The sequence below is a fragment of the Balaenoptera physalus genome (assembly GCF_965194825.1).
Source record: "Balaenoptera physalus genome assembly, contig: HAP1_SCAFFOLD_2148, whole genome shotgun sequence".
NCBI lineage: Eukaryota > Metazoa > Chordata > Mammalia > Artiodactyla > Balaenopteridae > Balaenoptera > Balaenoptera physalus.
Window position 1 is genome coordinate 4,859 of NW_028124658.1, and position 22,426 is coordinate 27,284.

The following is a 22,426-nucleotide window of genomic DNA, read 5'->3' on the forward strand; positions in this document are numbered from 1 at the left end:
TGTTTCCTGTTTCTTGAGGTAGGCTTGTATTGCTATAAACTTCCCTCTTAGCACTGCTTTAGCTGCGTCCCATAGGTTTTGGGTCGTCGTATCTCCATTGTCATTTGTTTCTAGGTATTTTTTGATTTCTTCAGTGATCACTTCGTTATTAAGTAGTGTATTGTGTAGCCTCTATGTGTTTGTATTTTTTACAGATCTTTTCCTGTAATTGATATCTAGTCTCATAGCGTTGTGGTCGGAAAAGATACTTGATACGATTTCAATTTTCTTAAATTTACCAAGGCTTGATTTGTGACCCAAGATATGATCTATCCTGGCGAATGTTCCATGAGCACTTGAGAAAAATGTGTATTCTGTTGTTTTTGGGTGGAATGTCCTATAAATATCAATTAAGTCCATCTTGTTTAATGTATCATTTAAAGCTTGTGTTTCCTTATTTATTTTCATTTTGGATGATCTGTCCATTGGTGAAAGTGGGGTGTTAAAGTCCCCTACTATGATTGTGTTGCTGTCGATTTCCTTTTTATGGCTGTTAGTATTTGCCTTATGTATTGCTCCTATGTTGGGTGCATAAATATTTACAATTGTTATACCTTCCTCTTGGATCGATCCCTTGATCATTATATAGTGTCCTTCTTTGTCTCTTGTAATAGTCTTTATTTTAAAGTCTATTTTGTCTGATATGAGAATTGCTACTCCAGCTTTCTTTTGATTTCCATTTGCATGGAATATCTTTTTCCATCCCCTCACTTTCAGTCTATATGTGTCTCTAGGTCTGAAGTGGGTCTCTTGTAGACAGCATATATATGGGTCTTGTTTTTGTATCCATTCAGCCAGCCTGTGTCTTTTGGTGGGAGCATTTAATCCATTTACATTCAAGGTAATTATCGATATGTATGTTCCTATTCCCATTTTCTTAAATGTTTTGGGTTTGTTATTGTAGGTGTTTTCCTTCTCTTCTGTTTCTTGCCTAGAGAAGTTCCTTTAGCATTTGTTGTAAAGCTGGTTTGGTGGTGCTGAACTCTCTCAGCTTTTGCTTGTCTGTAAAGGTTTTAATTTCTCCATCGAATCTGAATGTGATCCTTGCTGAGTAGAGTAATCTTGGTTGCAGGTTTTTCTCCTTCATCACTTTAAGTATATCCTGCCACTCCCTTCTGGCTTGCAGAGTTTCTGCTGAAAGATCAGATGTTAACCTTATGGGGTTTCCCTTTTGTGTTATTTGTTGTTTTTCCCTTGCTGCTTTTAATATGTTTTCCTTATATTTAATTTTTGACAGTTTGATTAATATGTGTCTTGGCATGTTTCTCCTTGGGTTTATCCTGTATGGGACTCTCTGTGCTTCCAGGACTTGATTAACTATTTCCTTTCCCATATTAGGGAAGTTTTCAACTATAATCTCTTCAAATATTTTCTCAGTCCCTTTCTTTTTCTCTTCTTCTTCTGGGACCCCTATAATTTGAATGTTGGTGCATTTAATGTTGTCCCAGAGTTCTCTGAGACTGTCCTCAGTTCTTTTCATTCTTTTTTCTTTATCCTGCTCTGCAGTAGTTATTTCCACCATTTTATCTTCCAGGTCAGTTATCCTTTCTTCTGCTTCAGTTATTCTGCTATTTATCCCATCTAGAGTATTTTTAATTTCATTTATTGTGTTTTTCATCATTGCTTGGTTCCTCTTTAGTTCTTCTACGTCCTTGTTAAATGTTTCTTGCATTTTGTCTATTCTATTTCCAAGATTTTGGATCATCCTTACTATCATTATTCTGAATTCTTTTTCAGGTAGACTATCTATTTCCTCTTCATTTGTTAAGTCTGGTGTGTTTTGACCCCGCTCCTTCATCTGCTGTGTGTTTTTCTGTCATCTCATTTTGCTTATCTTACTGTGTTTGGGGTCTCCTTTTCACAGGCTGCAGGTTCGTAGTTCCCGTTGTTTTGGTATCTGTCCCCAGTGGCTAAGGTTGGTTCAGTGGGTTGTGTAGGCTTCCTGGTGGAGGGAACTAGTGCCTGTGTTCTGGTGGATGAGGCTGGATCTTGTCTTTCTGGTGGGCACGTCCACGTCTGGTGGTGTATTTTGGGGTGTCTGTGGCCTTATTATGATTTTAGGCAGCCTCTCTGCTAATGGATGGGGCTGTGTTCCTGTCTTGCTAGTTGTTTGGCATAAGGTGTCCAGCACTGTAGCTTGCTGGTCGTTGAGTGAAGCTGGGTCTTGATGTTGAGATGGAGATCTCTGAGAGATTTTTGCCGTTTGGTATTACATGGAGCTGGGAGGTCTCTTGTGGACCAGTGTCCTGAAGTTGGCTCTCCCACCTCAGAGGCACGGCCCTGATGCCTGGCTGGAGCACCAAGAGCCTTTCGTCCACATGGCTCAGAGTAAAAGGGAGAAAAAATAGAAAGAAAGAAAGAAAGAAAGAAAGAAAGAAAGAAAGAAAGAAAGAAAGAAAGAAAGAAAGAGGCTATAATATAGTGAAGTAAAATAAAACTATTATAAAGCAAAGCTATACAGACAAAATCTCACCCAGAAGCATATACATATACACCCACAAAAAAAGGAAAAGGGGAAAAATTAATATATCCTGCTCCCAAAGTCCACCTCCTGAATTTGGGATGATTCGTTGTCTATTCAGGTATTCAACAGATGCAGGCACATCAAGTTGTTTGTGGAGTTTTAATCCGCTGCTTCTGAGGCTGCTGGGAGAGATTTCCCCTTCTCTTCCCTGTTCGCACAGCTCCTGGGGTTCAGCTTTGGATTTGGACCCGCCTCTGCATGTAGGTCGTCTGAGGGCGTCCGTTCCCCACCCAGACAGGACGCGGTTAAAGGAGCAGCTGCTTCGGGGGCTCCGGCTCACCCAGGCCGCGGGGAGGGAGGGGTACAGAGGAGGCGGGGTGAGCCTGTGGCGGCAGAGGCCAGCGTGACGTTGCAGCAGCCTGAGGTGCGCTGTGCGTTCTCCCGGGGAAGTTGTCCCTGGATCCCGGGACCCTGGCAGTGGCGGGCTGCACAGGATCCTGGGAGGGGCGGTGTGGAGAGTGACCTGTGCTCACACACAGGCTTTTTGGAGGTGGCAGCAGCAGCCCCAGCGTCTCACACCCGTCTCTGGGGTCCGCGCTGATCGCCGCGGCTCACACCTGTCTCGAGTTTATTTAGGCAGCGCTCTGAATCCCCTCTCCTTGCACGCCGTGAAACAAAGAGGCAAGAAAAAGTCTCTTGCCTGTTCGGCAGCTGCAGACTTTTTCCCGGTCTCCCTCCCAGCCAGCTGTGATGCGCTAACCCCTTCAGGCTGTGTTCACGCCGCCAACCCCAGTCCTCTCCCTGCGATCCGACTGAAGCTGAGCCTCAGCTCCCAGCCCCGCCCGCCCCGGCGGGTGAGCAGACAAGCCTCTCGGGCTGGTGAGCGCTGCTCGGTGCCGAGCCTCTGTGCGGGAGTCTCTCCGTTTTTTCCTCTGCGCCCCTGTTGCTGTGGGGACCGCGCTGATAGCTGCGGCTCGCGCCCGTCTCTGGAGTTCGTTTAGGCGGCGCTCTGAATCCCCTCTCCTCGCGCACCAGGAAACAAAGAGGGAAGAAAAAGTCTCTTGCCTCTTTGGCAGCTGCAGACTTTTTCCCGGTCTCCCTCCCAGCTAGCTGTGGTGCACTAACCCCTTCAGGCTGTGTTCACACCGCCAACCCCAGTCCTCTCCCTGCGATCTGGACCGAAGCCCGAGCCTCAGCTCCCAGCCCCGCACGCCCTGGCGGGTGAGCAGACAAGCCTCTTGGGCTGGTGAGTGCTGCTCGGCACTGATCGTCCGTGCGGGAATCTCTCCGCTTTTCCCTCCGCGCCCCTGTGGCTGCGCTCTCCTCCGTGGCTCCGAAGCTTCCCCCCTCTGCCACCCACAGTCTCTGCCCGCGAAGGGGCTTCCTAGTGCGTGGAAATCTTTCCTCCTTCATGGCTCCCTCCCACTGGTGAAGGTCCCGTCCCTATTCTTTTGTCTCTGTTATTTCTTTTTTCTTTTGCCCTACCCAAGTATGTGGGGGTTTTCTTGCCTTTTGGGAGGTCTGACGTCTTCTGCCAGCGTTCAGTGGGTGTTCTGTAGGAGCAGTTCCACGTGTAGATGTGTTTCTACTGTATCTGTGGGAAGGAAGGTGATCTCCACGTCTTACTCTTCCGCCATCTTCTCTCCTCCAGGTGGTAGGGTTTTTAAGGGCTGTAGTGAGAGGGAGCTCTAGGCCATCCATGTTTGCTAATTGGTTTTACCCCAAACAAAAGTAAACTTCTCATATCTCAGTGATAGGAGAGGGAGTTTTACAACTTGGAGCAAGGTGTTCACTGAGGTTAGGCTCCTACCCTTTCATAGAAACTGGGTGATGAAGGTGCTGCCCCCTTGGACTGTATTTCAAGAGAAGTTTCCCAGGACCTGGAGAAGGACAGTCCTGGGCTGAAAACCAAGAGGCTCTTAAAAAGATGTATGTACTTTTTAAAGGGGGCAGAGAGTATTTACATGTTTTCTAAAGAAAATACTTTAAGAAAAGGGAAGTCAGGGGCTTAGAGTCAGGGAGAATCCTGTCTCAAGTCCAGTCAGCTGGAGGGGATTAAGGCCATCTTGGCCAGTTTCTAAAACAGATACATCATCTTCCTATTAAATTTCTGACATCTTCAGGATAATCAAGACTGTTTCCTAGTCTGCAACAGCCCCATCTGTGTCCACCCTGCCTCTTCCTGAGGCCTACTGATACTCCCGCACTGTTGGCTGTGTCTGGACCACTCTAGAAAGTGTTGTGCAGCCTTACCTCTTCCTGCGTGTCCCTCCTCTCGGTACCTTTCAGGGCTCTCCCTGTGCAGGGCACAGCTCTTTTCTCATCTTCTCTTTGGGACTCTCCCTGACACTCACACCTGGGAGGATCCATGGTTTTCTCATCTATGGACTCCTAGAGTCTATGCTGCTTTTATGGCACTGCCTCAGTTTTAAGAGCCTCAGTTGATTTTGAGTTCCTCAAGGGCATAAGCGTATTTTATTCATCTTACTGGTTCTGGCTAAAGAAGGTTTGGTTCTCGGTAATCATGTGAGTAAGATATGTATATAAGGTTGTTAGAGACTTGTACTTTCCTGTTAAAACATAGATCTCATCAACTAGGGAAAAGGCATAGAGCATTTTATTTCTAATACTTGGCATGCTATGCAGCTAGTGTTTATTTTGAGTACAGGTCTTAACAGCAGTTTCCACTGCCTAAGAAGTATGTGTGATACAAAGGAAGTAATTGCCTATGTTTCTGCTTAATGGCAAGAATTTGATTCTGAGTCTGTAAGCCCTCCTAGGACTATATTTAATAATTTGGCTACTATGAAATGTGCTGGTTGAGATCGCATGACTTTGAGGCTTCACCCACCATATGGATTCTGAGTAAAGAAGTTCACAAATGATGCCTATTTTAGATTGTATGATGATACACAGAGAGCCGTGCCAGAGCCAGTTTCTATTCCCCAGCTATATAAGTTGAGTGTGTGTAACACCACGAATACAGAATGACAAGTTGGTTTAATATCAAATTGAGAGAGGTCTTCAGCTACAGAATTGTTGGACTGATGAAGTAATACAGTTTTGCAGGCCGTAATAGGTTTGGCCGGAGGTTTCATGGGGTATGGGGCTTTAGGGTTCAACTTTGGAGCCCCTGAGAAGGGCTGATGCTTTCACCTGTAACTGTGCTTGGGGGCTCTCTATGATTAGAGCTTCAGACCTTTGAATGGGGCTAGAGAGGGAAAACAAGGCTTTAGAGTTAGCAGGAGAAAATGAACATGAAGAAGAAAAAAAAAGAAACCAATAAGTGGTCACGGAGCTGGCAAGAGTGAAGGCAATAATAAGACAGAATTAGTTCTTACTGACAACTTGAAATTGCCTGGAACATTATAAAAATCCATCAGCCTGTGAAAAGCTGACTCACAGTGACCACTGGATGGTGTGATGTTTTCAATTTGTCTGGACACAAATTTAGAGAAGCCAGCGGAGATTTAGCCTAATAAACAGCTTTTGGCTGGTGCAAAGCTTTTGAAAAGAGGGCTCAAAATTAGCTTCAGCCAGGGTTCTCTTTCTCCAGCAATCTTGAAATCAGTAGAACTGAAATTGGTCGATTACCCATTTTTCCCATCAAACATCTGTTGCTGTTTTGCTGTCCTTACAATGAATTATAAAAAGTCGTAGTGTCTTTTCCTAGGGAATATTCCTTTGTGGATTGTTTCTCTGCTTTTTATCCTCTCTAGTGGCATTTAACACCGTTGGAGTGACCCTCAAATTTTTGATTAACTACAGGAAACTATTATCCTACTAAAGTTACTCTTCTAACAGTTGCAGTGGTTGCTGAGCATATAGGAACTCCTCAAGGAGTTTCAGTCTCTAGGAAGAGGTAAATGATCAGCCCTCAACTGCAATAGGTTCAGAGAGGTGTTTGATTGTATTTAGTGGCTAAGTCTTGGCAGAGCAGGGATCTTGTAGGGTTCCTAACTTTATTCCCCGAACGTCGGTAGATGGAGCTTTGCTCAATGATTAAAAAAAAAAAGACTCCCAACGAGGTGGATGTGTTGAGAAAGGGAATTTCAGACACAGGGGACAGCAAGTACAGAGTCGCAGGAGTATGAACAGATCTCCAGGTTTACGTGATGGCCGGGTGGTGGAGGGCTGCGGGTGGAAGTGCCAGTGGAGGAGGCTTGGGTTGGGAAGGGCGCCCTCTGGAGGCCACGTGGAGCAGCGCAAGTTCGTGCGCACAGCAGGTGCTCACAAGTGTTTACCACGTGGCTGAAGGAAAGAAAGGAAGGACTTCAAAGCAGGGAGTCCCCTGATTATATTTGTTTTAAATTTCTCCTGCCTGCCACTGTGAGTAATGGTCTAGAAGGGGTAAGTCCAGAACAGAATCCTTATGGGGTGGGGGGGTAGTGTCCCCCAAGGGACACTGGGTAACGTATGGAAGTGTTGTAGGTTGTTATAACTTGGGGCTTGTTACTGGCATCTAGGTACACATCTTAGAATGAAGAGGACAGTTCCTACCCCGACCTCCCCAAATTATCCATCACCAAGTGCAGATAGTGCTGAGGCTGAGAAAGCCAGGTCTAGAATGAGAATATCCTTAGCACACAGGTTGTAAATTTACTGAAACTACTACTGAAATCTATAGAGAAAATGTTTCTTAAATTGGCTTAGAGTTGGTCTGATATTCCTCAAGAGCCCCACTTACCAGGTTGAAGGAAAAAAAAATTAACGCTATTAAGTCTAATGTGGTTTAGAACTTGGTAGGATCCAGTAATTGTGAAGTCCCTTTAGAGTGTGATCAGTCTTTGGGGGATAATTGCACAGTCTCTTCTATTGCCATACCCCCTCCTTCATTTTTCCTGATCTTCTCCAATTTAGTATCAGAGTTCATGAGGGGGGCTCATTATATCTCATGGTGCCTGGAAAATTCTTTGAGAAGCTCAGGGACCACTGTTGGGTAGAACTGCCATCCTATGATTTTCAACCTAGACTGGCCCAGCAATATATTTTTTTGTTTACATATTTGGGTTCCATGTAAAATTTTGAGAAAAGAGCTGTTCTGTTAAAAAAAAAAAAAAAAAAAAAACAAAGAAAAACGCTGATCCAATACACCTTTGAGGCCATCTGCACTGGAATGTGAATTAAAGGCTTAGATTGGTGTCCTGTGATACATCAAGGCATTTTTATGGTTATCATAACATTTGTTTCTAGTTTTTGTTCCTGAGAATTGGGCTGCCCAAACCTTTTAGTCATGTCCAATTTTGTCATCATCGTGTAGATGTGAATAAAATCTTTTCATCATGGTCAATATGTTCTTTACAAATGTAGCAATTTCTCATTGAAAACTGCCCTCCTGAGGGAACATAATGGATTTCATGGTTCCCCAATGAAGAGGGAAGGTGTTAACTAGCTGCTGTGTGGCTCCAAGTACATCATTATAGTAACTGCTTCCCTTTAAGGAACAAAGAGCTGGTATTACAGCCTTAAAAAATCCCTTTTCATACCAATAAAAAGACATTTTCACACTTGTTCTGTGAATAAAGTTTCTTCAGTAACTCCTTCTGCATGGTTGAGTCTCTTCTGTTTCACCTGCGAGATTAGAGGACAGTTAGATGAGAAAAGGCTTTTGGAACAGGGCTGCAAAGGGTTTATGATGAGGCATTAATAAGTGTCAATTACCATGAATATAATAGCAGTCCATATCTGTTGCTTGCTTACTATGATCTCAGCATTGCTCTGAGCACATCTCACTTGTTAACTCGAATCCTCACCGCAGCCCTACAAGTAGGTGCTGAGACGGGGAACGGAGACGTGAGGAGGTCAAGGTCACACTTGACCAGACTCTGATTCAAACCCCTGTGGCCTGGTTCCAAGGTCCAAGTGCTGGGTTTTCTGTGTGTACTGATTTTTCTCTCTGCTTTAATGCTTTCTGAGTTAGGATCATCCGTCTGCCTACACTAGAAAAGCAACATCATGTCATCAGTGTCCTTAAGCAAAGATTAGGAACATTTACATCTCCTTGCCTTGCACTTTAAATATCTATTAGGGGGGTTTGGTGAAAATTATTCTTCTAGATATCGAGTTGTAAGTGCCAGAACTCTTCCCATTTTATGACGGTCCCATTGTCATGGGTCATCTACCCTGGATTTGTGTGGCTCAGGGATGGGGGTCTAGCAGGGCATTGATGATTCATTCATCCATGCATTTAGCAAATACTTAAAGTCCACAGCATGTGCCAGCGTCGTGGGGGTTAGAGAGAGATATGCCTGCTTCTCCCGGAAGGGTTTAATGTCAATATATTTGGTAAAGAAAGAAGACACACATTTATTATGCACCAGCTGTGTACCAATACTGTGCTAGGCATTTTACGTTTGTTCTTATTGGATTCCTCTAACAACCTTGAGAGGTAGGTACTATCTCCTTCTGATGGATGGAAAACAATCTTAGAGACTGAGACAGTTGTTTAAGGTCACACAGCCAAAATACAGGCAAAGCCAGGAACCAAACCCTGGAGCAGATTAAAAAAGAAAAAGTTTTAATGAGATCTGTTATGTACAGATCTTGCCGCATCCAAAGAAAAGAAGAACCAGTTAGTTCTGGAGAACAGTGTTTTTTCAAACCACTTTCCATGGAATTCGTTCCAGAAGATGTTTCTTCCAGGGTTGGTGGAGGGGAACCAAATTGTTTGGTAGTCCAGTGTGAGGAGTGCCATTTTCTTCTCAGTGGTCCACAGTGCTCATTAGCATGGCAAGACCCCCAGAAGTACTGCAGAAGGAAGTTATTTGACTTTGTTTAATCCATGCAGTGTTTTCAAACTTCAAGGTGATCAGCAGAAGGCCAGCTTGGGAAATTGTGATTTGAAGGAAGGAAGCCTTAGGGGGAGAAGCAAGAATATGGATAGACTACCACTGGATAGTTAAAGCCTCCTTGGGTCACATTAGAGGCTGAGAGAGAGGGGATCCAAACCGCACAGCACAAACTCTTCTCTGCCAGGAGTAATTTTATCTGTAAGGTCACATTTGCTGCCTGTTATATATATATATATATATATATATATATATATATATATATATATATATATATATATATATATATAAATTTTTAATTAATTTATTTATTGGTTGAGGTACAATTCTCAAAGCATAAAACTCACCTTTTAAAGTATACTATTTGGTGGTTTCAGGATATTCATAAGGTTGATATAAGGATATTCATAAATACAGCCATCACTCTGATTCCAGAACATTTTCATCACCCCCAAAAGCAATACTGTACCCATTATAGTCACTCCCCATCCCCCTGCATCTTACTGCCTGGCAACCGCCAATCTATTTCCTGACTCTGGATTTGCCTATTCTGGACACATCATATAAATGGAATCACGTGTGGTCTTCTGATGCCTGGCTTCTTTTGATTAGCCAAATGTTTCAAGGTTTATCTGTGTTAAAAGTATGTATCAGTACTTCATTCCCTTTTATGGCTGAATAATGTTGCACTGCTGGGCACACCATCTTGCATTTGCCGTTTGGGAAAGAAAGATGGTAGCTGGCGAGGACCCTGTCTTCTCTGCTACTGGGGAAGGGTGTGAGGTGGACAGCTATCGTTTGCCCCTCTGTTCCTTGCTCAGAGGCCATATAAAAGCTGATCCTCAGGCCAGGGCAGGGGAACCAGGCCTGGTCCATCAGAAGCTTGGATCCAGTTCAAGTATGTGACCCAAGCCACATCTGGATTGGTTAGAACAGAGGCCTGTCCCTTGGCTGGGGTCACTGTGGGACAGTGTGCTAACCTTTGTCAGCACTTGCAGAGAATCTGCCTGAGCGTGGGTGTGACATAAAGGAAAGCAGGGGTCTTGTAACCCTACCTGAAACAAGTGGGTCATGTGAAACCCTGAGGCGGTTTTTGACTGGTAATGTTAACCATCAGAATGTTTAAGGTGGGTAGGGTTGACTGCTCTCTAACCTTGCTTCCTGATGATAAGGAAAGCCGGTCTCACACAAATTCTGTCACATATACAGACAGCTAATAAGTACATTTAAGTGTGAGCAGGAGCCACGTAGTTTGATTTATTCTATTAGCTTTACGAATTTAAAAATCCTTATTGTTTTAGGTCTGCAGTAAAGAGTCTGAGTTCCTTTTTTGATGTTTGCTGCCAACTTGTAAGCCTCTTTCCTTCCCCTTCCCCTCCTGTCCCACGTGTGGGTAAGCAGGTCAGAAAGCATGGGTGCTCCTTCCTTTGGTGAGGGGGTGGGATTCAAACCACACACCCCTTTCCTTGTGCAAACTCTCTCCCCATCCCCACCTCCTAATCACAGTAAGAACCCGGACCAGTCTCCTTTTTTTCAGTCTTGACCTCTGAACCTAGTTTTGGGTGGGAGTCCATCCTGTGTCTGCAGAGTGGCCACATAAAGGTCTTTGCGTGGAAGGTTCGCTTGAGGCAGAGATGATGGTATCCCAGAGGCAAGATTCTTTTCTGTGAAGATCAGCATAAATAACTAGAAATCTTCCAAGCCCGTGGCTTGGCACATGCCCGGTTAGGGATGAAGCACTGGGAGGGGATCGCCAGGGGTAAAAGCCATAGGTCTTGCAGAAGTGATAAGCAAACATTATTCTTGCAAGGGGAGGGACGTCTCAAAGATTTGCCAGTCCACATACCTTGAATATCTTTAACTTGACCGTTAAGAACTTAATCCTAAAATTCATCATGTTAATTAATTAGACACTATCTTCTTACTCTCACTGTTAATTGGCAAAGCCTCTGTGTTGATAGAGATTTGGATAATAGAACTGTGTGGAGTTGTCTCTTGTAGGTTCCCTTGTTTTGTATAATGTTTCCCTTGTTTTGTATAATGGCTACAGATTGTCCCTAGAGTTGAAGCTTAACCAACATAGACATGATTTCATATGTCTGTGCTGAAGCATTTAAAAATTACAGATCTTTTAACACCTGACCTTTGTAGAGATCCTGGGTCCAGTTAAGCCTGATGCTAGATCTTTCTGTGAACTTGACAATTACATGAGCCAATCAATTCCTTCTATGTTTCAGCTTAAGGTGGTATGAATTGAGTACCTGTCAGTTACTCCTAAAATACTTCTGAACAAAATAGAGTGCTAGAAATTCAGAGTGGAGGGTGGACAGGCCTATATTTGTCCGTCCTACCCTGTTTCTCAATTTTCTCCAACTAAACAATTTCTGTTATTTGTGTAGCTGAATTTTTAAGGAAAATAGTAAAACCTTCAGTGTTCTTACCCAGACCCAGTTCTTAGTGGCAGAAAATGCAAATCTCCTCAGCTGCAGTGTTAAGTATTGTTCTAAATTTCAAAGCTGTCTTAGTGAGATCATGTTCCAGCTTTATTCCCCTCCAGCCAGGCTTCATGGGTGAGCTCTTTGTTCAACAGCTTTTCTTAGAAGATTGAAGCACATTGAAGATCATTACAAAAGAAGGATACTTGTTTGCTTTTCATGCAGATCAGCATTTCCAGAGGACTCCAACATTTAAAAAACCAACTGAGGTTAAAAAAATGACAGAGTGCTCTCCAGATAAACCCCTGCCTCTGCTCCAGGGTGAAAACAGGGTGTTTTCCATGGGGGTCTCTGCCTTTTTGGCTCTTGGAGTCATTCAGTGTTGATAACAGGAAGAAGAGCCCCAGTGGTTCGGGCAGCGCTTCTGATGCCTAAATGCAAGGCGTTGTGTTCTGCACTGATGAGGTGATGGAGTGAGAGACAGACATGCCTTCATGGACCTTGCCCTCCAGTGTGAAGATGGGCAACGAGCAAGGGAAGAGATACGTGGATAGAACGGTTTTTAAAATTGAGTGCAGTAGTAGTGCTACAAAGAAAACGAAGTGTGCTGGACCTGTTGGGAGTGACAAGGCTGACGGATTTCGGGGAGCGAGGAGGGAGGACTCAGCTTCCTCTAGAGGTGAGCCAGCGGAGCCTTCACATGAGTAAGGGCTAATGATCCATTTGTCTGTGCACCTGAATTGTTTCTAGTGACAAGCAGCCTAAGTGACTGAGGTCTTACCGTGGGCTTATTAGACAAGAGAATTGGTAGGTAGACTTAGTCATTTAACAACTGGTCGGCAGAGGTAGTCATTCAAACCTTGTATTGTGTACTAAGCACTGGCAATATGACATAGAGGCTGGGTTTGGGTTTGAAGGTCATTTAGGGCCTGGCTACTGGGAGCGTGGTCCACTGACAGGCAGCATCGGCATCCCAGGGAGACTGTTAGAAACGCAGACTCTCAGGCCCCACCCCAGACCTGCTGAATCAGTCTACTTTTTAAGCAAGATCCCTAAGACTCATGGTTTGGAGGATCCTTAACATTGGAGAAGCACTGGCTGAGGCAACAGAGTTAGGAATGAGTAGAACTGGAACCTGCCTGCAACTAGATCTTGAGTTTGTTGACGGTGACAGACAGACATGCGAATACATGACTTCCTAGTGTGAAAGCTACAAGCAAGTAACAAGGGGCTGTGAGTGCGGAAGAGGGTGTGAGTTATGCTCACTTGGCACGGGTGGTGTGGGGAGGGGAGGAAGGTCAGGGAAGGCTCCCCAGAGTAATGACACCACAGCTTGACGGGGAAGACCTGGTCAGATGCATACACGACTTGTAAACGGGAAAGGCCACACAGATGGGCATTGGAGGCACTACTGGGTTTGTGGGAAGACGGAGTGGGGGAGGGTGAAGCAGAGCTCAGGAGGCCAGTGTTCCAGATGAGGCAAGAAGTACCTGGATCCTGGTGGTCGGGTTCACCCTGGCTTGGGAGGCCTTGGGAGGAAGCACTGCTTAAAGTCTAGGAGAAGACAGCACAGAGCAGGCAGGCCTGGAAGGCTTGGAAAGAGCATGGTGTGCCCTCTCGATGCTTGAGCTGACTGGACTCAATCTCACCAGAAAACTTGGGAGGTTCCCCGGTTCCGGATTTCCCCCCAGCTGGCTGGCTCCCTCCCTCTGCACAGATCTGCTGCCTTTGCATGTGGAGGTCAGGGGTGCTCTGACCCAGCTCAGAGCTAGTTGGCCTGATATGGGGGTTGGTGGAGACAGTAGGGGAGGGCAGCCTGGCTTCAGTGATTGGCAGATCATCACTCCTCCTTTCCTCTCTGGGTTTCTTGCTCATAAACACATGCAGACTTCCTCAAAGTGTTGGAGAACTTCTGAGGGAAGGAGGAAAAACAGTGCCATTGACTGTTTGCAATTTTGTGATTCTGTATTTAGCAGACAGGGAGAACAGATCTGAGAGGGAATGCCTGTTGCCAGAGACCACGGCTAAATGTCTCTATGACTTCATTTTAGAACAGTGGTTTCCCAAACTCTTTTTTAGACAGAAAAACTTAAAAAAGACCTGTTTCACATACTGAGCTGCTGTGTTAAGCGGTGCCCCTGCTGCTTTTGGGGGTTGGTGAGGGCGGTGATCATGAGACTCCCCTGCAGTGGGGCTCCTACTTACCCAGGACAGTAGAACCACAGGGTTCTTGAGACACCGGGTGGAAATCAACATTTTGGTATAAAAAGAAGATAGGCCAACTCAACTCCTATATAGAGTTGCATGTATGCATATAAGCATATATACATATTCCTACAAAGACATCAATGTTATCCGCACACCCTAAGAGTAAAACTAAAAAAAAAACCCCAAACAGACAAGACAAAACAATGGACCACCATATAAATGCCTAACAATGTGGATTTTAAAAAAACATAAGCTGTAAATTGAGTGTTAAATCATGAGGAAGCACAGTGAAAGTTCTTGAGAAGACGGTGGCGTGTCTCCCAGCCCATTTAATTCATCCCTTACTGCGGGGAGAGACTCCGGCTTAGTCTCTGTCCGCCTTTTCTCCTGTACGATGAGGTGCTGGCGGGAGCACAGCAGCTGCAGGAGAGCCCAGGTAAGCTGGCGAGGGTTCCAGCAAACAGCCTTGCGGGGCGAGTCAGTCTGGCCTCCCAGGCGGCAATCTGGTGGCCGTGAGGGAACATACTAATACATATATATGGAATCTAAAAAAAAAAAGGTTCTGAACAACCTAGGGGCAGGACAGGAGTAAAGACGCAGACATAGAGATTGGCTTTGAGGACATGGCGAGGGGGAAGGGGAAGCTGGGACGAGGTGAGACAGTGGCGTGGACAGATATACACTGCCAAATGTAAAGTAGATAGCTAGTGGGAAGCAGCCGCATAGCACAGGGAGATCAGCTCGGGGCTTTGTGACCACCTAGAGGGGTGGGGTAGGGAGGGTGGGAGGCAGACGCAAGAGGGAGGAGATATGGGGATATATGTAAATGTATAGCTGATCCACTTTGTTATACAGCAGAAACTAACACACCATTGTAAAGCAATTATACCCCAATAAAGATGTTAAAAAAAAAGTCTATTTGCTTCTTCCCAATCCCAGCCTCCCCTCAAAGACCGAGAATTCGTTAAAAAATCAAATCCCGGAAGTTCCCCAAGGAGCCCTACCGGAGGCACAACAGAAACATCCCTTGTAAACAGCAGGTTTGTCTTCTGACGGGTTTTGTTTGCAAATGATAACAATTCCAGGTAATTCTAGGGTTTGGTTATAAACAATCTTATGACATCATGTTGGTAGATAAATCTTTGCCCACATCTTTAATTTTCCTAGGGTAAACTCCTGATGTAGGATTGTTGTTAGGTACAAAAAGCTACTCTCCAGAAAGTGATACCAGTTCCTCTCCCAATGATGGCATATAATAGAGTTCCTCATTCTTTAAGTGATTGTTCAAAGCAGTTAAAATGTATAAATATACCTTACTGTTTTCATAAGTACAGGTATTCTGACTGTTTATCGCTGCATAAGAAACCACCCTGAAACAGTGGCCCAAACAATGACAATCATTTATTTTGTCCACGAACCTGGAGGTTGAGTAGAATATTAATTCTTTTACTACACTCTCACTGACTGAAAACAATACCTATTTGACTAGCTCACAGTTCTGCAGGTCAGAAGTCCAGGCACAGCGTGACTGGATTTCCTGCTCAGATACACACGGGAACATGTGGGTTCCCTCCTGAGAGTGTTAAAGCACGTGAAATTTAAGTGTAAACATTGAGCCCCAAATGTTGGATGTTCACCATAGTTTGTGTGGGTCACAGAGCTGAAATCAAGATGTCAGTCTGGCTGTGTTAGCATCCAGAGGCTCTGGGAAAGAATGCCTCCAAGCTTCTTCGACTTGTTGGCATAATTCAGATTCTGCAGTTGCAGGACAGAGGTCCCCATTTCCTTGCTGGCTGTCAGTCGGCGGACGGTCTCAGCTCCTAGAGGCCTCTCGCTTGCCTTCCCTGCCGCACCATTGGACTTCTACAGAGCCAGTAATGGAGAGTCTCCCTCTTGTCCCTTTTGTACTTCAATTCAGGAAGAGCTCAAGTCCTTTTCATGGGGTGCCCGAGTAGGTCACATCCACCTAGAATAATCTCCCTATCTTAAAAAATCAACTGATTTTGAATCTTAATTCCGTCTGCAAAATCCCTTCACTACAGCACCCAGATTTAGGGTTTGATTGTTTAAGTGGAAGGTTTGTGTACTTCAGTAAGTAGGAGTCTTAGGGGCTCTGTTAGAATTCAGCCTATTGCAAGCAGTGTCCCCACTTCAAGGACCGAAGTGTCTTAGTTCCTAAAACTCCTAAGAGAGTTTATCAGTGTTCATTTTATTTGATTGACCTTGGTGAGTGGGAAGACTACCACCTCCGTGAACAGGAATGGCACCCAGCTTCCTGAGTCCACAGTGTGGCTCTGCTACTTAGTGGTGTCACCTCGGCTGTGCTGCTCTACTTACTCTACTGTTCTGCCTCCGTTTCCCTCATCTGTAAAATAACATGGAGTTAGTGATTGTTCTTTCCTCGTAGGTTTTTTTTTAAAAATAAATTATTTTATTTATTTATTTTTGGCTGCGCTGGGTGTTTGATACTGCTCACGGGCTTTCGCTAGTTGCGTCGAGCAGGGGCTACTCTTCGTGGTGGTGTGCGGGCTTCTCATTGCGGTGGTTTATCTTGTTGCGGAGCACGGGCTCTAGGCACGCAGGCTTCAGTAGTTGTGACACGGGGGCTCTAGAGCATAGGCTCAGTGGTCGTGGTGCACAGGCTTGGTTGCTCCGCGGCACGTGGGATCTTCCCGGACCAGGGCTCGAACCCGTGTCTCCTGCACTGGCAGGCGGATTCTCAACCACTGCACAACCAGGGAAGTCCCCCTCTTAGGGTTTTGATGATTAGATTATTTAATGCCCAGGGAACTCCAGGAACAGTGCTTGACTGTAAATTGCTTTAAAAGTGATTACTTTTTTAAAAAATGCTTTTGAATCTGCAATTATGCAATTCAGGTATATTAAGCATGTTCATTAATAGGACTTCCTACTATAGAGACCCACAAATAAAAATAGAAGTTTTCTTTCTTGGTCTTAACTATTTATTTCTGACTTGCTATGTTATACGCATATGCCGTTTATGGTGGGCTGCCACAAATTTATGTTGGAAAAAGTGGAATTTAAATAAATCTTTACTATGATAATTTGATAGATTTTGATAATTCATTTCACTAGCATGGTATGATATTACCAGTAGCAGACTAAAACCTGAGTTCACTTCTGGCTCTGCCCCCTAAATCCTGATGAGTCCTATAGCTGGAAAGGCTTTTGGATATTACACTACGAATTAGTTATAATATTTACTCTGTTTGTTTAGGAAAAACTGGAGGAGTGCCTAAAGCAGTTAAAGGAGGAAAGAGTAATAAGACTTAAGGCTGATAAATGAGTCAATGAGGCAAACAATTTCTTATACTTTTGAGAGTGTTTTCGTTTTATTTTGATTTGATTTTAAGCCATACACACATAGTTTGTAAACTTTAAAACTGTAGTATGTTGCAAATTGGTTGTATCATATGGACTTTTGCATTTACCGGTATTTAGTGATCATATGATCTATATTCCAGAAAGCATGTTTTTAAAAATGTGAAAATCTCGTTTAGTGTGTGTGTGTGTGTGTGTGTGTGTGTGTGTGTATGTGTGTGCTTTCATATATCACTAGCTTATTTTCTGTTCATGATTCTTTGATTCAAGAAAGCACTTTTTGTGCATATACTGTATATACAGTAGCATAAAAGACATGATGAGACTCTCCTGGCCATGAATTAGGAAAGTGAATCATTTAAATAAATTTAAGATATTGGAAAACTTGTACGAATGCAATGCAAGATAAAAATATATACTATAAGAATTACATTAGGTAATGTGCATGAAAGCAGGGCATAATCTAAAAAGTTCCATCTAAATATACTTTATCATAGGTTGAACGTAGGGAGGAATTTTTCAAAGTGCATCCATTGGATTGGCGGACACTCATTCAGTAAGTGTTGAGCACCTGCTTATATAAGGCAAAAGGGGCATCATGAACATAACAGCCTTTCTGAGAAATACTAGAGTTGAGCTTATAGGGGGTTTTAAGTGCATAGGTGATGAGCGGAAGGGGAAGAGTGCAAGGGAGTGAATATTTTCAAGAAGCCAAAGAAAATATTGGTGATCGTACATTTAATAAATTGGGTTGGGTATGATTTAGGACTTTTAAACGTAAGCATTAGATAGTTTGCTCACTAAAGTTAATTCTTAACATTCAGCAGAGTTGTAATATGTTTTGTTCAAATCAGATTCTATAATTCACTTTCTAATTTAAGGGAAACTTAAAGCAGGTAATTTTCTAATGTGGAATGAGGCTCCATTATGAATTTAACCAGTTAGAAATGGGATCTTTTGTGAAAGATCATTAATAAAACGATAACTTTGGTTTATTTATGTACCACCTAAGTGTTACATAGGAAACTTTGTTGGGTGCCTGGGGGTTTTGGTTATTATGTGATATGGTCTCTGTCTTTACTGGTGGCGAGTTAGGTTAATTACAGATTAATTACATTTTGAGTGTTTTAGTTTTGTTCCTTGAAACTAGACAAGACTACTTTTGATGACAATGAGAAAAAATCATGTCAGACATTTTCAGTCTTCTTTTATAGCTAGAACATGAAAATACCCAGTTAAGAAATATAAAATTCTCTTTGTCTGAAGGCCTTCATGCCCACTCATTGACAAGCATGATCCTGGATGATGAAGGTGTTTTGGGCAGCACTGAGAATTCTTTTCAGAAGTTCCATGCTTTCTTGGATCTCCTTAAAGATGCTGGGTTAGTTCATTTCTCTTCATGGTGTTCTTCTCTTTGCGACTATAATGGCAGTTTGCTGCGGAACTGGAGCGATTTTCATCACTTACGTGGCCATATTTAGCCAAATTTAGTGTAACTGTAGGTAATATAGTTGACGTTTTAAAATGAGGAATTAAATTTTTTAAGAAATGCTAATAGGGGAGCCTGCTTTGGTAGAGTGGGGAGCCCATTATAAAAGAGTAACCTGTAGACAGAGTAATTAGTAGGTATAGTTTTTTGTAAGACTAAATTGAAGGCAGTTTTCATTGAAAATATTTGGGAATGGATAAGAATTTTCCTATCTTTCATTTATTTTGCTTGTTTGATAAGTTTGAATTAAAGTTATTTTTGTCTTAGACATAAAAATTATTATTAATCTACAGGGAAGATATTGGTCAGTGGTCCTCAACTGGGAGCAATTTTGCTGAAAGAGGGAAGTGGAGATTGATAGTTGATGGAGTAGTGTTTTGTCAGTGAAAGAATTGGTGTTGGGAAGGAAGGAACAAACACTTTCTTGGAAACTGGAGGAAAGGTGGTAAAGAAGTTTGGGAGTGGAGGTGTGACAGGCAGTGGACGGGGTGCGTGGTACATGTTGAAGCTGCTAGTGAGACAGTGGGATGTATCCTAGAGGATGAATCTGGAAAGGGCTGAGAATTTGGGGGAGAGAGAGGCTTGTAGTCTGGAGTAGGATGTTGGCTTTTAAGATTTTAGAAGTATTTCATGATTGTAGGTCTGGGGAAATCTAAACTGCTCTTACGTGATTATAATAACCTTTGTCTTTTCTCCTTTCCTCCTCTGGTCCAGGCTTGGGCAGCTGGCCACAATGGCTGGTATAGATCAGTCAGATTTTCATTTACTAGGTCGTCCCCAGATGAATTCTACTGTTAGTAGTCCACCTAAAGAAGAAAAGAAGGCACATGAAGAAGAAAAATCAGAATCAAAGCAGAGTGCCCCAGTATAAATGCAAAATCTCCAAGTAAGTGGACAGGACAGCACTTAATGATTCTAAGAGTGATTAGCAAAAAGGAAATGACCAAGTCAGAGAGAAAATAATAATGGTCGGTCTCTAATAGTTCACATGCTCGGGAGCTAGAAGACTGTGGAGTCCTCTCCAAATCTGAGATTAGTAAATGTGGGCCCATTTCATGATACTGTATTGTTGTACATAAGAAAACTGGAAGTTCTTTAGAAAATTTATGAGTTAAAGCAAACTCTCCTTAATGAGGAAAGAAAACATTACAGAAACTATTCCAAATTTTAAATTGTATAAATGTCTATTCTATTCATATTTTATCTAGGTTTCTATTTGTATGCAGTCAGCTTACAATGAGGGAACACTAATGAAGGTACACGTACTGATAGAATTTTTAAAATAAGTAATCTTGACATAGCTAATACGTAAGATATTATAGTGACTCACCTGGTCATGGGAATGGGAGGGGAAACATATCAGCTTTCCCTCTAGCCTTACTTGGAGCACCCTTCGCCCACCTCAGCCAATCTCAGGCTGGTCTTGGGAACTGACAGCTTGAGAACACAGTCTGGTCACAAACTATATACTGTTTACATGTGCCTGGAGGATAGAAAAGAAATTAATTTTCTTACAGAGTAGGGTTTCATTTTTAGTGAGGGAAAGGAAATGGGTAATAATTACCCCAATCACCAAAGTCTGAAAATGTAGCGGACATAGCCTTGGATATAGCTAGATTAAGTTGAGAATCACTTGGCAAGATAGAATTAGAAAAAAACTGGCTCTGAAATCTTCTGAATAATCAATTGACTGTGTTAATAATAAGATCACAGAGTAACATTGACGTTTTTAACTCTACTTTTTAATGGTTGGCTTTGTTCATCACTGAATTTTTGTCTTGTCTTTTGTCTTTCCCTCCAGTTTCAGAAAATTACAGGTGATGCTGGGATTCCTTTGCCTCTCAACTCCTTCCATGTCCCAGTCTCTACTCAGGAGGCCTTAGAAACTTCCAAAGACAACCTGGGGGTCCCAGTCACAGAGCAGCGGCAGGAGTCTTTTGAAGATTTCATTGCTAAAACATGTTTTCCTTCAGAAGACGTCATTTCTGGAACTGGGAGTCAAAGAAAAGAAGAGGAATAATCTAGAAATAGCAGGTCTTCTTCAGAGAAAATGACCAAAGGATAATATATCAAAAAATACTCTGCTAAGAAACAACCTGGGAAGGACCTGCATTCCTGCTCTGACTCACCTGTAAAGCAGAAAATCAAAGGAAGTGGGCAAAATAATTCTTTGCTTAATGAACCAATTAGAAGTGAGTCTTCGAAAAAACACATTTCTGTTAAGAAAGAGAGTAGAATAGTGACTGTTTCATCAAAGACAACTAAAAGTAAACTCAATCTACTAGAACATTCTGAAAGTGATACTCTTGGATCTGATTGTGAATTTCCAGAAATCATCCATACTCCATCACGCCTAACATAGGTTTAAATCTTTTAAAATCTTTTAAAATTATGTTTTTGCCTTCAAATTTTAATAAATTACTTATGTTTTTATTATAGCATATGGTGTTTTAAAATACTTGACTGGAAGCCATCAGAGAAAGATTTATCTATACTTTTTATTAAATTGAAAGTTTTGGTGTATTTTTCCTTGTGACACTTTGCACCATTCATTCAGCTAGTGTTTACTGAGGGCTTCATATGTACCATACTTTTCTGGGTGCTATTGCTTTCAGCAGTGAACAAAATAAAGCCTTTGCTCTCCTGCCTAACACTCTGTGGTGGGAGAAAACAGAAACAACAAAACAGTGTAAGGGGTAAAAAGGGATGGGAATAATAAATGGAATAGTTTTACCATTTGGTTAAATGTCAAACTATTATAAATCATATGGACAGGAGCCATGGACATATTTTAATTCACAATAACCAGAGAGCATCAAACATTTACCAAGGCACTTAACCGTGTTTATGGATTACAGCAACACTATGAGGTAGGGAACTATTACCATCCCCATTTATAGATGAGGAGTATGAGGAGACATTATGTGAGTTACCCAAAATTACACAGCTATAAGTAAGTGGTAACCTGTGATGTGACCAGAACCCATGCTCTTTTTTTTAATGTATGGATTTTATTATGTTTCATTTGTTTCTGATTTTGTGATTTTTTTTTAAAGTTTTTTTTTATGTCGACTATTTTTAAAGTCTTTATCGAATTTGTTACAGTATTGCTTCTGTTTTATGTTTTGGTTTTTTGGCCACAAGGCATGTGGGATCTTAGCTGCCCAACCAGGGATCAAACCCTCACCCCCTCCATTGGAAGGTGAAGTCTTAACCACTGGACCACCAGGGAAGTCCCCTTTATGTGATGATTTTTATGGCAGTTTTTTTAAATTTTATTTTCTAGTGACGTATAATAGAATTACAGTGTTGTGTTAATTACTGCTGTACAGGAAAGTGAATCAGTTGTACATTTATATACATTCTTTTTCATATTCTTTTCCATTACAGTTTATCACAGGATATTGAATATAGTTCCCTGCGCTATACAGTAGGACCTTTTTGGGTTTTTAAAAATACATCCACTTTTTAAAAAATAAATGTATTTATTTATTTTTTTATTTTTGGCTGCGTTGGGTCTTTGTTGCTACATGCGGGCTTTCTCTAGTTGCGGTGAGCAGAGGCTACTCTTCTTTGCGGTGTGCGGGCTTCTCATTGTGGTGGCTTCTCTTGTTGTGGAGCATGGGCTCTAGGTGCATAGACTTCTGTAGTTGTGGCACAC

At 42.7% G+C, this 22,426-nt stretch overlaps 2 long non-coding RNA genes across 2 annotated transcripts; one reads left to right on the plus strand and one right to left on the minus strand.

Moving 5' to 3' along the window:
* Positions 1-18,526: 18,526 nt before the first annotated feature.
* Positions 18,527-21,206, plus strand: LOC309654169. The gene is made up of 3 exons (XR_014259956.1): positions 18,527-18,657; positions 19,480-19,651; positions 20,567-21,206. It is a non-coding gene; the product is annotated as an uncharacterized lncRNA (long non-coding RNA).
* On the minus strand, positions 19,484-20,592 carry LOC309654170. The gene is made up of 3 exons (XR_014259957.1): positions 20,505-20,592; positions 20,096-20,248; positions 19,484-19,571 (listed from the first exon to the last, which is right to left on the minus strand). It is a non-coding gene; the product is annotated as an uncharacterized lncRNA (long non-coding RNA).
* Positions 21,207-22,426: the final 1,220 nt, after the last annotated feature.